The sequence below is a fragment of the Symphalangus syndactylus genome, chromosome 11, assembly GCF_028878055.3.
Source record: "Symphalangus syndactylus isolate Jambi chromosome 11, NHGRI_mSymSyn1-v2.1_pri, whole genome shotgun sequence".
Lineage (NCBI taxonomy): Eukaryota > Metazoa > Chordata > Mammalia > Primates > Hylobatidae > Symphalangus > Symphalangus syndactylus.
This window is the reverse complement of record NC_072433.2, coordinates 128,215,294-128,229,147: the sequence shown is the minus strand read 5'-3', so window position 1 is coordinate 128,229,147 and position 13,854 is coordinate 128,215,294. Positions and strand designations below refer to the sequence as shown.

General features: G+C 40.9%; 1 protein-coding gene and 1 long non-coding RNA gene across 4 annotated transcripts in view; both read right to left on the bottom strand.

The window, feature by feature from the left end:
* Window positions 1-13,854, bottom strand: part of CDH13 (cadherin 13) — a 1,187,225-nt gene that overhangs the window by 977,778 nt on the left and 195,593 nt on the right. The gene's annotated exons all lie outside the window — the stretch shown is intronic.
* LOC129493484 (uncharacterized) overlaps window positions 1-13,854 on the bottom strand; it is a 57,076-nt gene that overhangs the window by 1,158 nt on the left and 42,064 nt on the right. The window contains exon 2 of the long non-coding RNA XR_008661152.1: window positions 1,781-5,256. This is a non-coding gene — a long non-coding RNA (uncharacterized lncRNA). The remainder of the gene's footprint in view (window positions 1-1,780; window positions 5,257-13,854) is intronic.

Sequence of the window (13,854 nt, the reverse complement as noted above, 5' to 3'; positions counted from 1 at the left end):
CACTCCTAGCTGAGTTTTCTATTTTTAGTGAATTGGGGTTTCACTATGTTGGCCAGGCTGGTATCGAACTCCTGGCCTCAAGTCATCTGTTTGCCTTGGCCTCCCACAGTGTTGGGATTACAGGCATGATCCACCACACCTGGCCAGAGGATATTTTTGATCCTTAGTTCATTGAATCCGCAGATGTGGAGCCTGTGGATACGAAGGGCTGACATTGTGTGAAACCGACGTAAAAAGAGTCTTCACGGCAGAGGCAATGTTGCGGCCCAAAGTTTTCTCTAACCCTTGCCCTGTCTTCCTCAACATAGCTCCAGAAATGGTTCCGTGCCGGTACTGAAAACCTTGATCTCATAGAAACCTGTCTAATCAAATACAACTGAGCCTATCAGACTCAACCCATCCAGAAAGTGCTTCCTCTCTAACCTCTCACAGTAGGATGACCAACTGTCTCTGTTTGTCTAGAACTGAGAGGTTTCCCGGAGCGTGAGACTCTCTGAGTCAAAAGTGGGACTGAATTGGGCAAACCAGGATGATTGGATACTCTACTCCTACTCTGCCTTGCAAGGTAGAGTATTCTAACTCCATCAGTGTGACAAATCAGTGAATGACCAGGCACTTCTGGCTCCATGTCATACTCATACCACATCTGACCATCCTATACCATAAATCTCACTACTATTTTCCCTTTACTATTATTGTTCTCCTTAAATAACCCAACCACTATCGGGTCTATTTTCATCAAGTAAAAATGGGCATTCATGCTGAGAACCTTTATTAAGCCATTTTAGGTCAGATTCTCCCCAGAGGTTCCATGCCATTTCTCACTTTAGCAACAGTAGTGACTTTCTTGAGGTCAAAGATGAAAGGGCTCAGACATCGCCCAGTAGGAAGTTAGCCTAGCTTTGTCTACAGATTGACTCTAGTCCACAGTATACTCCTAAAAAGGGCGGGACCTACTCTTCTATCCACCCTCACTTACAGAGCCCAAGACTCACATCATCACTGCATCATGAAATTCATCACACAGCCTCTCCCCATCATTGGGTGAGGTTCTTTGTACAGAACTTCTGGTTCCACCTCCCTCACTCTTTGAGTGGCAGACATTTGCTTGACCCCTTCATACCTTAAAGACACCCAATGCCTCCAGATCCAGTACCTAAAGCCCTCTTGGGTCCAACCAATACATTATTATGCAAAATAGTAAAGATGAAGACATCCTATTAGAAGGCAGTTCACACGATGTTTATGCCACTATCTCTCTGCCTGGAAAATTACAAACCTAAACTTTATCCATTTCTAAGAGTCCAACAACTACATTTTACTGTATTAACAGTATTATTTTAAAAAAAAATAATTAGCACTAGCAGAACAAGGCTAAGGCTGTGTTGCCTGAATAAGATATAGGACAAATGTGTCCACTGATAGAAATAACCGCTATTTTATTATCAGGCAGAGGATAAGCAAAACATGCCAGGGGCTGGATGAATCCTTCCAAAGCCAGCCATGCAGCATTTTACTGTAATTAGCTCAACTGTGCATTCTTAGTACCTTTCCCAAGTCCCCTGAGAGTCGACTGTAGTCTTTCTCAGCTTCTCTAGCTGCTGTAACTTGAAAACCTGTCTCACCCTTCCTGTGGTCAATGTCTGCTAACACCACATTTTAATCACATTTAGATGTGTATGCTCAATATCTCTAAATTATCTGAGGAACCTGCCAAACTGTTTCACCAGCAAATCCACTAAGTTACTTAGAAATCAAAAAAGCTTATGGAACAAATTACCACATTTAGTAATTTACAGGCACTCTTCATTGTACGAAGCAATTTAAAATTACTGGAGCACTTCGCCTTTTCCCCCCGTAAGTGCTTCAATCTGGAAGTGATTGGGACTCTATTCCTGAGATGAGCAAGGTAATTTAACATTTTGGAGGACTTTTTATACATATGCATATAATAGAAACACCTATTTTAATAATGGTTAGGATTCTGATCATGTACAGAACTGCACGATTTAAAATTACCAACATGTTTCAATTTCATCAATGCTTCAAGTTTGGGATTGAATTTGATATTGCAGGTAGGAAATAAACACACAACCATTTCATGCTCTCATCCCTACTCATTATTAAAATTAGAATTTCAACTTGGACAATTTAAGCACCTGCCATATAGAAGCCACTGCAATTCTCAAGCAGTCTAACTTCACGAGAAAGCAACCCTCTGATTTCAAGATTTAATTTGGCTATTGTGTGGCTGTTTATCGCAAAGTACTTCAGAATCAGAGGCATCTCTCTGTTAGTAGACAATGCATCTTAAAAATATTTGTTGGGCCAGGCGCCGTGACTCAAGCCTGTAACTCCAGCACTTTGGGAGGCTGAGGTGGGCAGATCGTGAGGTCAGGAGATCGAGACCATCCTGGCCAACATGGTGAAACCCCGAACTCTACTAAAAAAAAATACAAAAAATTAGCTCAGTGTGGTGGGGCGCGCCTGTAGTCCCAGCTACTTGGGAGGCTGAGGCAGGGGAATCACTTGAAACCGGGAGGCGGAGGTTGCAGTGAGCCAAGATAGCACCACTGCACTCCAGCCTGGTGACAGAGTGAGAGTTTGTCTCAAAAAAAAAAAAAAAATTTGTTAAGGCTGGGCACAGGGGCTTGCACCTGTAATCCCCGTGCTTTGGGAGGCTGAGGTGGGTGGATCACCTGAGGTCAGAAAATTGACACCATCCTGGCCAATATGGTGAAACCCCACCTCTACTAATAATACAAAAAATTAGCCAGGCATGGTGGTGCATGCTTGTAATCCCAGCTATTTGGGAAGCTGAGGCAGGAGAATTTCTTGAACCCAGGAGGTGGAGGTTGCAGTGAGCCAAGATTGCGCCACTGCAGTCACTCCAGCCTGGGCAACAGAGGGAGACTCTGTTTCAAAAAAAAAAAAAAGTTAATATTGTTTAGATCTAAGAGGAAATAGGCCAAGAAGATTTCAGTTCTCACTAGATAAAAACACTTTCAGCTAATGAGAAGTTCTTGTTTCATTTTGTTTTTTTGAAGCATCAAGAAAAAGAATGAGGTGATTTCTACTAGAAAGTGAGGCATTATTTAAAAGATGGCACAATACAAAGTAGACTCCTAGTATTTTCCTGGTGAATTCAGGTTGTGAAAACAAAGTCAGGGAGGGTGGCTGAGGAGTGGGTGCACCTCACTGCTTTGGAAGGGCTAAGGTAAAACACGCCTGTGCTGTCTGACCATTTTCTTAAAATCATGGATAGAAAGCCCTTGGAATAAGAAAGTTCTTTGTCCCTGTTAATTTTTTGGCTAAATTTTTAGCATTGGAGTGTTCCAGAAAACGTTAAAGCAGAGAGAATCATATGATGAACTTCTCTGCATCCATCACTCAACCTCAATATTAAACTCATGGCTACCATTGGCTCACCTGAGCACCCATCCACTAACCCCTTCCAGATTGTCTTAAAGAAAATTCTAGATCTTATGATTTCATCTATAAATATTTAGAAGGTATCTGTAAAAGACTGAAAGTCTTTAACAGAAGCACCATGCATTATCATAACTGAACAAAAAATAATGAGAATTTCTAAATGGCAACAAATATCTAGTCTTTGTTCGTATTATTCTAACAATATTTTTGCAGTCTATTTTTAAATCAGAATCCAAATTGGAACCAAAAATTATGATTGATACATCTCTTATGCTTTTTAATTCACCCAGCCTCTTGTTCATATATAATTATTTTGTCTTTGCAACATTGTGTTGTATCATTTGGATTGTTTCCACAGTGGAAGTGTGCAGATTGCATCTCTGTGGTGTCATTTAACATGTTCACCTGTCCACTGTGTTTCCTATAAATAGATATATCCTGGAGGCTAGATCAGATTCAGGCACAATATTTTTGGCTCAAGACTAGGTCATGAACTTACTTCAGGAGATACGAATGTCAGGTGGCCTTTCTTTTTATTGACGGTTATTGCCTAGATATATTAAGATATATATTTAGTAAGAATTGCAAATTCATTATATTCTAATTCTGCCATTTCTTCAGTGCTTATTACCTAGAAAGAGAAACTCTCTTCATCAACTAGTTAATTATCTCTACATGGAATTCTGAAAACAAAGGCAGGATAAGTGATGTTTTTTTTTCCTTTCCGTTTCTAAAATAATGAGATTGTCTCTATCATCTTTGAAAAGCAACCTATACATAATTTTGTTTTTCCCCTATCATTATGCATTTATGTATTTAAACAGGCTTAGTGTATTTAAATCAATTGAAATTACTTATTTTGTTTTGAGGCTCAAATTGTCTCATCTTTGAGCTACTAATACTGGCTTCTTTAAATGACATGACCCTAATGACATCTCATAGCCTCTCTGCTTCTTGGTAAGACAAGATTTTACAGACTCTTCTGGTTTATTTCCTGCCTCAAATATAAACTCAATCATTTTCTCAAAAGAGCTTGGTTTCTTTTGCTAGTAAATGATTACTAGTGACCATAGTCTATTTGCTAAGGAAGTTCATTGCTATTGGGTTGGTCACTATTTCTAGGCCTTTTTAGTAGAAAGAGAATACAAGAATTTTTAAGATAAAACATCTAAGAAATTCATATATGTAATCCCACTTCCAATTCTCTAGCATTTTAAATTAATCTCACTGGTCTTATACCTCTATCTTATTCCTCCCGTACTTCAATATTCTAGGTCTCCAAATTAACATATATATTTATCTTTCAATACACACAATATGAAAATTATACTATATTTTATATATCAATAAATATACCAACACTACCTCCAAAAGCAGTATTATTGAAAATACTTTAAGACTTCCCTTTGCAGTTGTTTTGGTTTTTAGTTTTCAATTGCCTTTAATGGATACAGTCAAATAACTGTGTTTTAAAATAACTAGGAGTAGTTCCTCTCAAGTGGCTATGCCATCATCTTGAGTACACACTTAGGTTCAACTGTTTCTCTGACTTTTGAATTTCAGAATAGCCTTTTTATTTCTTTTTGTTTTCAAATTTATGAAACAATTTAAAAAAAAAACGTGATTTTTTTCCCTGTCTCTTCAGCCTTATTTCATGCTTTTCACTTTAAGGTAACTGCGTCAGATTCTATATTCCAGTAATGGCCACAGCAATATTTTTTGCCATACCTTCTCTTCCAGATCTTATCATTTCCTCACTAAGAGGTAAAGTCTATCCCCATCCCCTGCTGCCCCACCTTTCTTGAACCTGGGTGGACCTTATATCTGCCAAGAAAAAAAGAAATGTGGCAAAGGTGACACAGTGTGGCTTCTGAGACTAAGTCATAAAAGGTAGCACAGCTTGTCCAGCCTCTCTCTCGGAATAGGCATCTTTGGAGCCTCAGGCCAACTTGTAAAACATACAGCTACCTGTAAGCCTCGGTGCTGGAGAGACCATAGAGAGATGTCAAGGCAGCCTTAGCAGTTCCAGCCTCAACCCTCAGAGCTTTGTCCCTCAGTTCCACACCCAGGTCTATGAATGAGCACACTTCCAGATGACTCTAGCCTCAGCCACTGACTGCAAGCCCATGAGAAACCCTGAGATCCACCTAGCAGAGCCCAGACAATCTCTACACTGTGAGAGACAATAATAAAATGGTGTTGACATTTTAAGGCACTAATTTGCTTCAAAATAAGTAGATAGACTGGGCCTGGTGGCTCAAGCCTATAATCTCAGCACTTTGGGAGGCCAAGGTGGGAGGATGGCTTGAGCCCAGAAGTTCAACACTAACTTGAGTAACACAGGGAGACCCAATTTCTACAGAAAAATTAAAAATTAGCCAGGTGTGGCGGTGCACACCTGTAGTCTCAGCTATTCAGAAGGCTAAGTTAGGAGGATCCCTTGAGCAGAAGGTGAAGGTTACAGTGAGCTTTGATCGCACCACTGTGCTCCAGCCTGAGTGACAGAATGAGACCTTGCTTATACAAAGAAAAAAAGAACTGGAACAGTGACTATTTTTTTAAAAAAATGATTTAATCTAACGTTTATTTTTTGAAAAAGTAAATTTGCATATAAATGTGTATCCCCCCAAAGATAGGCAGTAATATAACACACAAATTTCTCCATCTTACTTTTTCCACCTTAAAAATATATCTGAACATCATCCCAAATAGTCTATAGTCATATTCCTCATTCCCTTTTAGAGCTGCACAGTACTCATTTGTGTAGACATTCCATTGTTTATTCAACCTGTGTACTTTTGACAGACATTTGGAAGGATTCAAGTTTTATTTTTTTTATAGTGCATATATTGCTATATTACATAGCCTTATGGCCCTGGGTAATCTTTCGATTGCCGTTAATGTTGCTTGTTTCAATGGGGTGAGGCAAATGTCTGTGGAGGTCAAGCAAGTTAATTCACACCAAGTCTCTGGAGCAGGACCTATCCTGTAGTAAGAACTCAATATCCATTAACCATAGGCATCACTAAGACAGACCCTTTCAGTTCTATGGATGGGAACAAAGTTAGTGAGGAACATGATTCCTTTTGCCCCACATTCTTATATCACTGGAGGTGCAATCCCCAGGATTAGGAAGCACAGGTGGTCCAAGGGGAACATACATTCCTTCAAGCCCTTCTTCTTCCCTCCTCCTGAAACCATTTTCTTTCACCTGACCCTTTGCCTTTCTAAATCCTACACTTCATTTGAGGTTCAGAGCAAGTATTTATTTTTAGGGGAGCCCTCAACGACCATCCCCAACCCCCGAACAGGGTCATAGTCCTTTGTTGTTTAAGGTTAGGGAATACTATTCTCCTTCTTTCAAGTCATTGATTCATGTTTGTAGTTGAGACATCTATAAGTAGTGTTATTTGATAAATTCTTCCCTTAGAGTCAGCAAGCTCCATGACTGTCTGTGTCACTTGTAAGCCCAGCATCCAAGCCCAGGTTTGAATGGTCAAGGATCTAACCAATTATGGAAAAAAGGAATATGGATAGGGCAGATCCCTTACATCTAGAGCCAGACTTGCAAGGCCCCACAGAGCTCACCCTAAGGCTGAATTCACCAAGGAGCATGGGCCAACTTCAAGCCTGGGAAATTCAGTCATCTGCCTTGAATCATCTCATTAGTATAAATTTTAAAAATAGCCTTATGCCAATATTATAAAGGCAATTTCCTCTTGGAAAGAACACTTACTCATTTGCCTTAAACAGTCATTAATGTTCCAAATTCCCCCTCAGAATTTCATGTCAATGGTCCTATAGGGAATTTAAAAGTAAAACCAGAAAAATAATGATGTGGGGAAAATGTCAGATGAGAACTGTGAATGCATTACAGACCTTCAGCTAATATTGTTGCTGCTGAAGTTCAAGGATTAAGTAGTCATCAGTTTGCAACCTTCCACAGGAGCCCATCCCTCTCTGACAGCAGCTGGTCTCCAGCTTTCCAATAATGATCATTTCCGCTGTAACTGATGGCCTCATCTAATGAGGAGATCATTGTTAAAAGTCACCAACCTCACCCCTCATTGGTAGACGCAGGTCTCACAGACTTACTCGGACAGACTCCACCAGAGAAAGGGCAGGCATATTCATATGAATGAAAATAATCTACCACATTTTTTGCAGTCAAACATTGGTGGTTATACTCCAATAAGAAAATGGTATATTTACATTCAGGATCAGATCTAGGAAATCCAGGGCCTAAACGTATAATCCTTAATGAAGAATGTCTTTTCAGGCCAAAATCCTTACGGTGGTTATAGTGTGAGTCTCACATTTACATCAAGAATGTTTTGGGGGTAGGAACCCTCTCTATGTCTTTCATTTCTATAGCTTTAGTGCTGATCACAGACCTGTCATGTAGGAGATAATCATTAAAAATGTCTTCCATGAATAAATGAATGGTTTCTTTCCATAGCCTGGGCTCTGAAAATAACTGCAGTGCAGTTCCAGAAGCGGGATGCCTGTGTTCAAATCCTGCCTCCATCATTAACTAATTATAAAACCGTGGAGAGATTACTTAAATTCTCTGTGCCTCAGTTTCATTATCTGTAAAATGGACATAAATTATTTCCTAACCCCAAAGGTTGTAAGGATTAAACGTGCTAATATCCGTGAAGCATTTAGAACAGTGTCTGAGGCATTATCAGGGCACAACATATAAGCTCTTCCTGTTCTGAGTCCCAACGTAAACATGTACTGAGTACCCAATGTGTGCCAGTCTCTGTGCTTGGTGCTCTTCATACACTATTGACTATTTCAACTCCTTTGTGGCGATGCTGTCATTTTAAAGAGGAGCAGTATAAACAAATCAATGATATTTAATCATTCCCACTTCCCCACATTGCAGATATCCTTATCCCTGTTTTAAAGATGAAGGAACTGAGAGATGCTGGTAAGTGTTCACATTAATGACACGTGCATGGCACAGCCAGGAACACTCCTGGCTCATCTGACTGCTGGTTTCCCCTCTACTGCTGCCGCTGTTTCTCAGAACCACTTCTCAGATAAATTTTAACACTAGCAAGTTGCTCCACCTAGGACCCCAGCATCCATCTAGCCCTCATTCTGCTCTGCTTTTTCTATTCCCATTGCATATATCACCTTCTAAAATACTATGTGACTTATTTATATATTAGTTGTCTCTTCTGCTAGAATGTCAGTTCTACAAGCATAGGGATCTTTGCCTTATTTATTCATTGATGTATTCCAAGTGCCTAAAAACTGCCTAGAAAATCATAGGCATTCAATACATTTTGAAGAAGAAAGAAGGAGAAAGGATGGACTTGCCTCCCTCCCCTGGAGTGCGCTCCAGTCCCTGCCCAGTGGCATCGCCTCTTGGGTAACTCTGCCGACATTCATGCAGGTGTCTTAATTTCCTCTGTCTCCCAGGTTGCCCTCCCTGAAACACAGTGTGGCTAGAGGTAGGGAAAGGGAGGGGTAGCCCAGAAGTTAGGGAAGTCTCCTTCCCAGTAGGGCCAAGCCTGGGACAAAAGAGCTGGAGGAACAGTGGGACAGGCAGCTTAGAAGCTTCCTGTGTAACAAAAGAGGGAGGACTTCATGACTCCCTAGTCCATTCCTTTCTCATGGTAATTCCAGCATTTGTTAATTTGGGAATCAGCATTTGATACTAGAATCTGTGTCACTATCCCTGGCTAGTGGCTGAAAAGGTTCAATATCTCCTTTATCTGGAAGGTTACTTGAAATATGCCTTCATGCTTAGCAGGATAAAATATGTTATCCGATTAATTTAGATCAATTAATTGATTGTTTTTGTAATTACAGGATTACTCACCTAGCAATCAGAAGATTACTTTGTGGCAATAAAAACACTCTAAACAATGAAATTTATCCAATCTCTAGGTGGAATGTGCATTTTTCTCTCTCTCTCATAAAACTCAATCTTGTGTTCTTTAGTATTGAATAAATAGAAGCAATCACACATGCCAGATGATTTTGCTGAAAGAATGTCCACACAATCTTCGACAGCACCTCCTGGCAAAGCCGCAGTTTATGATTACTGATCCTCAAAAAGCACTCAGAGGGGAGCAAGTTCTGTCACTGAAAATGTTTTATAAAGGCATAACTCATTTTACCGTTAGCCATGTTTTCTTCCTCTTGCAAAGTTATGACACCACTAACAGCAGACTTGGTGTTTGTATGCAGACATATGAATATGCAAATGCAATACCAGAGAGAAAGGCATTTACAGAGACTTGCCTTAGATGACTTGCAGGCCGCCAAGAGATGCCTGTGGCCAGATGTAAGTCACCATCAGTGCCTTTTTTTGTAAAATGCCCCATTTCTACAGCTATGAAGCCAAAGGTACAGTGGGCCTTTTGAGCACCTCTAAAAGGTAAATACTGGCTATCATAACTTTAAATGAAACGCGAAATCTTTTTGCTTCCCCACCCCTTTCTAAAAAACTCCTACCCATCCTTTCAAGAGGTCCCTGAAATGTTATTCCCTCTTGTATGTTCTCATATAACTTTTTCTTTTATGGAAATTATCACTTTATGTCATAATCATATTTTCTGTTTTCCGTGAGTAGCTCAATGAACATACTTACGGTTCCTTCTTTATTTTGTTGTTTTGTTCCCTTTAGGTTAACATCTTTTAAGCATTGGAATAAACTGGTCTTTTTGTCTTTTACTCCTTAGTTTGAACATCAGCTTCACAACTTACTAGCTACGTGACCTTGGCCGGGCAACTTCAAGTTTTAGAGACTCAAATTCGTCATCTACGTAACAGAAACAATGGCAGCAAATGCAGAGCAAGGTTGTGGTCTACTTAAAAAGGGAAACCAGATGTAAATCTCCTGGAGTAATTAGTCTTCCCAAAATACACACACACAACCATACATATATGAGTAAAGACATTCATATATAAACATAAATGTGCACTGTGCATACAGTCATGTAGGTATGCATGCAAATATGTGCATACAACTACAACTCTATACATGTGTATACCTATGCATTTCTATACAAATGTATGAGTGTATACATACATATATATACATGCATGTGTGCATGCTTTTGTATATAACTATATGTGGTTTTTCATTTGTTTTTTGAGGTGGAGTCTCACTCTGTGGCCCAGGCTGAAGTGCAGTGGTGTCATTGCGGCTTACGGCAACCTCTGCCTCCTGAGTTCAAGCGATTCTCCCCCCTCAGCCTCCCCAGTGGCTGGGACTACAGGTGTGCACCACCACACCTGGCTAATTTTTTCTATTTTTAGCAGAGACAGGGTTTCATCATTTTGGCCAGGCTGGTCTTAAACTCCTGACCTCAGGTGATCTGCCCACCTCGGCCTCCCAAAGTGCTGGAGCTACAGGTGTGAGCCACTGCACCCAGCCTATATTTGTATGTATATATGTGTGTGCATTTAAGTGTAACTATATATTTCTGTGTGTATGTGAAGATTTCGTCACTGTTATATTTATCATCCCTTCTCCTTGGAGGTAACTGGAACCTAGAGTGTACATTCCACCGGGCTTATTGTGCAGTCAATGGTTTCGGCAGAAACCATTCCTAAACACAGTGAGCATGCTGAGCTAAGAAGAGCTGCTCATTAATGTACAGAGCCATACAGAGGGGTGGACCTGTATGGCCTTTGGGCACAGGGCTGGATAGAAGCTTATGAGAGAAAACCTTCTCCAAGTCCAGAGACATGGTCAGAAAAAGGAATGGGTACCTGCAGTGGAGGCGAAGACTGATGGACAGAAATGAAAGGAGAGTCAAGACAAACTACAGAATGAGACTTCAGGGTTCTCTGTGTTGCAAAACTTAGCCTCAGTATGACCAATGCACTTGGTTGATTTCTAAAAACCTCACAACTGCATAGCGGCTTAGATATCTCCTCCTAAGGGATAGCTCCCTTTCCTAAGTGAGACCCTGTAAAAAGTCTCCGTTTTTCCCTCTCTTTTAGGTTATATTTTCTGCCCGCTCCTGAATGTCCTTAAAGTCTTGGCACCAAGCATCACATTATACTTTCGTTGTATCCTGTGCTGAGTTTGAGCTTCAGGAGTGCAGAGATGAGACGATGAGTCATTCCCCCCCAGGTTTCTAGCAGGTGGTAGTGATGATGATGACAACAGTGATGATAAAACATCTAAACCCTTACAAATGGATCACAAGGATCAATACAATTTTTCACTTCATCTTCTGTTATCTCCACCTCACTCTATTATGACCTCCTTGCGCTTCCTCAGACACACCAGGCACCCTCCATCCTCAGGATTTTTATAGGAACTATTAACTTGGCCTGGCACCTCTTTCATTCCTTTGCCTCTTTCAAGACTTAGCTCAAGTGTTGATGCCTCAGTGAGGCTTTTTCCACCCACCCTATGGAAGTTACAACTGTTCCTCCCCAACTCTATCCTCCTTGATTTCTCCATAGCCTTTGCCATCTTCATGCACAAAACCAACACACGTTTTACTTGTTTTCCTCTCTGTTTTCCCCTGGAATATAAGCTCCTTCAGAGTAGGGATTTTTGTCTGTGTGTCCACTGCTGTATCACCAGTACCTACACATACAGGGTACTCAATAAATCTTTACTGAGTGAATTCAGATGGCAATGAATAATTGCTGCTATAAATAATAAGATAGTGGGAACAAGGATGTGCCTGTCGGAAGGCTGGAGTGGGGTTTGCTTCCAGGAGGGGCTCCTTGTATGTAGGTAGGAGAGAGGCTGACCCTGAGGTCACTGGGGGAGCTGGCCTTTGGGCACCTTAGCTTGTGTGCAAGGCTCATCCTCCATACACCCTTCCCTTCACCAAAATTGAGCCTGTTTCTGAAAACAATGTACCAGATCCAGGCTTCCCAGCAGTCTACCTACTGTCACATACTTCGTAATACATTTCTTTTTATTCTGAAACAAAACACAGTTATGTATTTTATCAGTCCTAAACACGTGTCTTGCATTCAGAAAGAACAGCATTTTCCTTTTCCCCAACAGTCATCTGTGGTGTTAAACTGCCTGTAATTAAATTAAAACCATCCGTGAACTATCTGGAATATAATGCATTGAACAAACCTCAAATTATTATAATTAAAGCTGTTGAGACCTCACAGTCTAATGGGTGGACAACACACAGTGGCCAGCAAAGTGAAAGTCTACCATTAGGGGCACTACTCTTCATGGTAGAGGATCCAAATAACAGAGCCCTGTGGAGATTGGAAAAGAAAAGAAACTACAAACGAAGCAGCATCCACCAGCGTTTTGATACAGAATTTCAAGTCATCACTATTCCCACGGGAATCACCTTTTGAGAGGTGTGGGCTCTAGTGAAAGCAGCTTGTTTTTGAACATGGAAATAATATGTCCCATGTAGGGACTGTTTTCCATGTTCCACGCCTTGTTCTGAGCAACTGACACACACTACCAGCTCGTGTAATCCTCACAACCACCTCAGAATTGCAACACTACCAGCTCGTGTAATCCTCATAACCACCTCAAAATTCTGTACCATTATCGCCTCCATCATGCAGGTGACAAAACTGACGCACAGAGTGAGAGGCAAGTCCACTGTCTCTGTTCCTGTGACTAGTCATGGGTGGAGCTGTGAGGTTGATGTCCACACTCTGCCCTCATTGGGGGTCTCTGTCCCTTACTCTATTCTGCTTCCAAGACTCTACTGCATGGCTGTTCCGACTCCCTACAGCGCTGTCTGCTAACCACGCAGTACTTTCTAAGTACCCCACTGTGCATTCAGGTGGGTCATGAACGACGCTTTCAGCTGAGCCTATGGTATAACGGATGAGAAAAGAAACGAATGAGATATTTATTAAATAAGCTCTCTGTGCCAATATGAAGGATAGAAAAAAAAACCAAAATGTTTTACCTACTGTCACACACCACTCAACAGTTTTGACACCAAGTATGAGTGGGTTTTTCCTCAACACACCAAGCCATTCTTCAGTGGACACAAGCGGGTAATCCTCTGATTCAATTCAATTCAATAATATCTATCTGGAGATAAAGCCAGATCCCACAGGTCCTCTAAGACTGTCCCCTACTTCAGATGCCAGTCACAAGGCCCAAGTTGTGGCCTGTGCTTCTGATTGATCCACTATAAATTGGAGTTCCCACAACCCCCTCTTTGACTTCCATTAATTTCCTACAGTGACTCACAGAAGTGCTCAGGAAAACACTTTACTTATATTTACCCATTTATTATAAAGAATACTACAAAGAGTATAGATGAACAGTCACACCAAGAGATGCATAGGGCAAAGTACGTAGAAAGGTATGTGGAGCTTCCACGCCCTCTCTGGGCACACCAGCCTCCAGGAACCTCCATGGGTTTAGCAACCTGGGAGCCCTTTAACACCTGTCCTTTAGAGTTATCATGGAGGCTTTGTTACATAGCCATGATT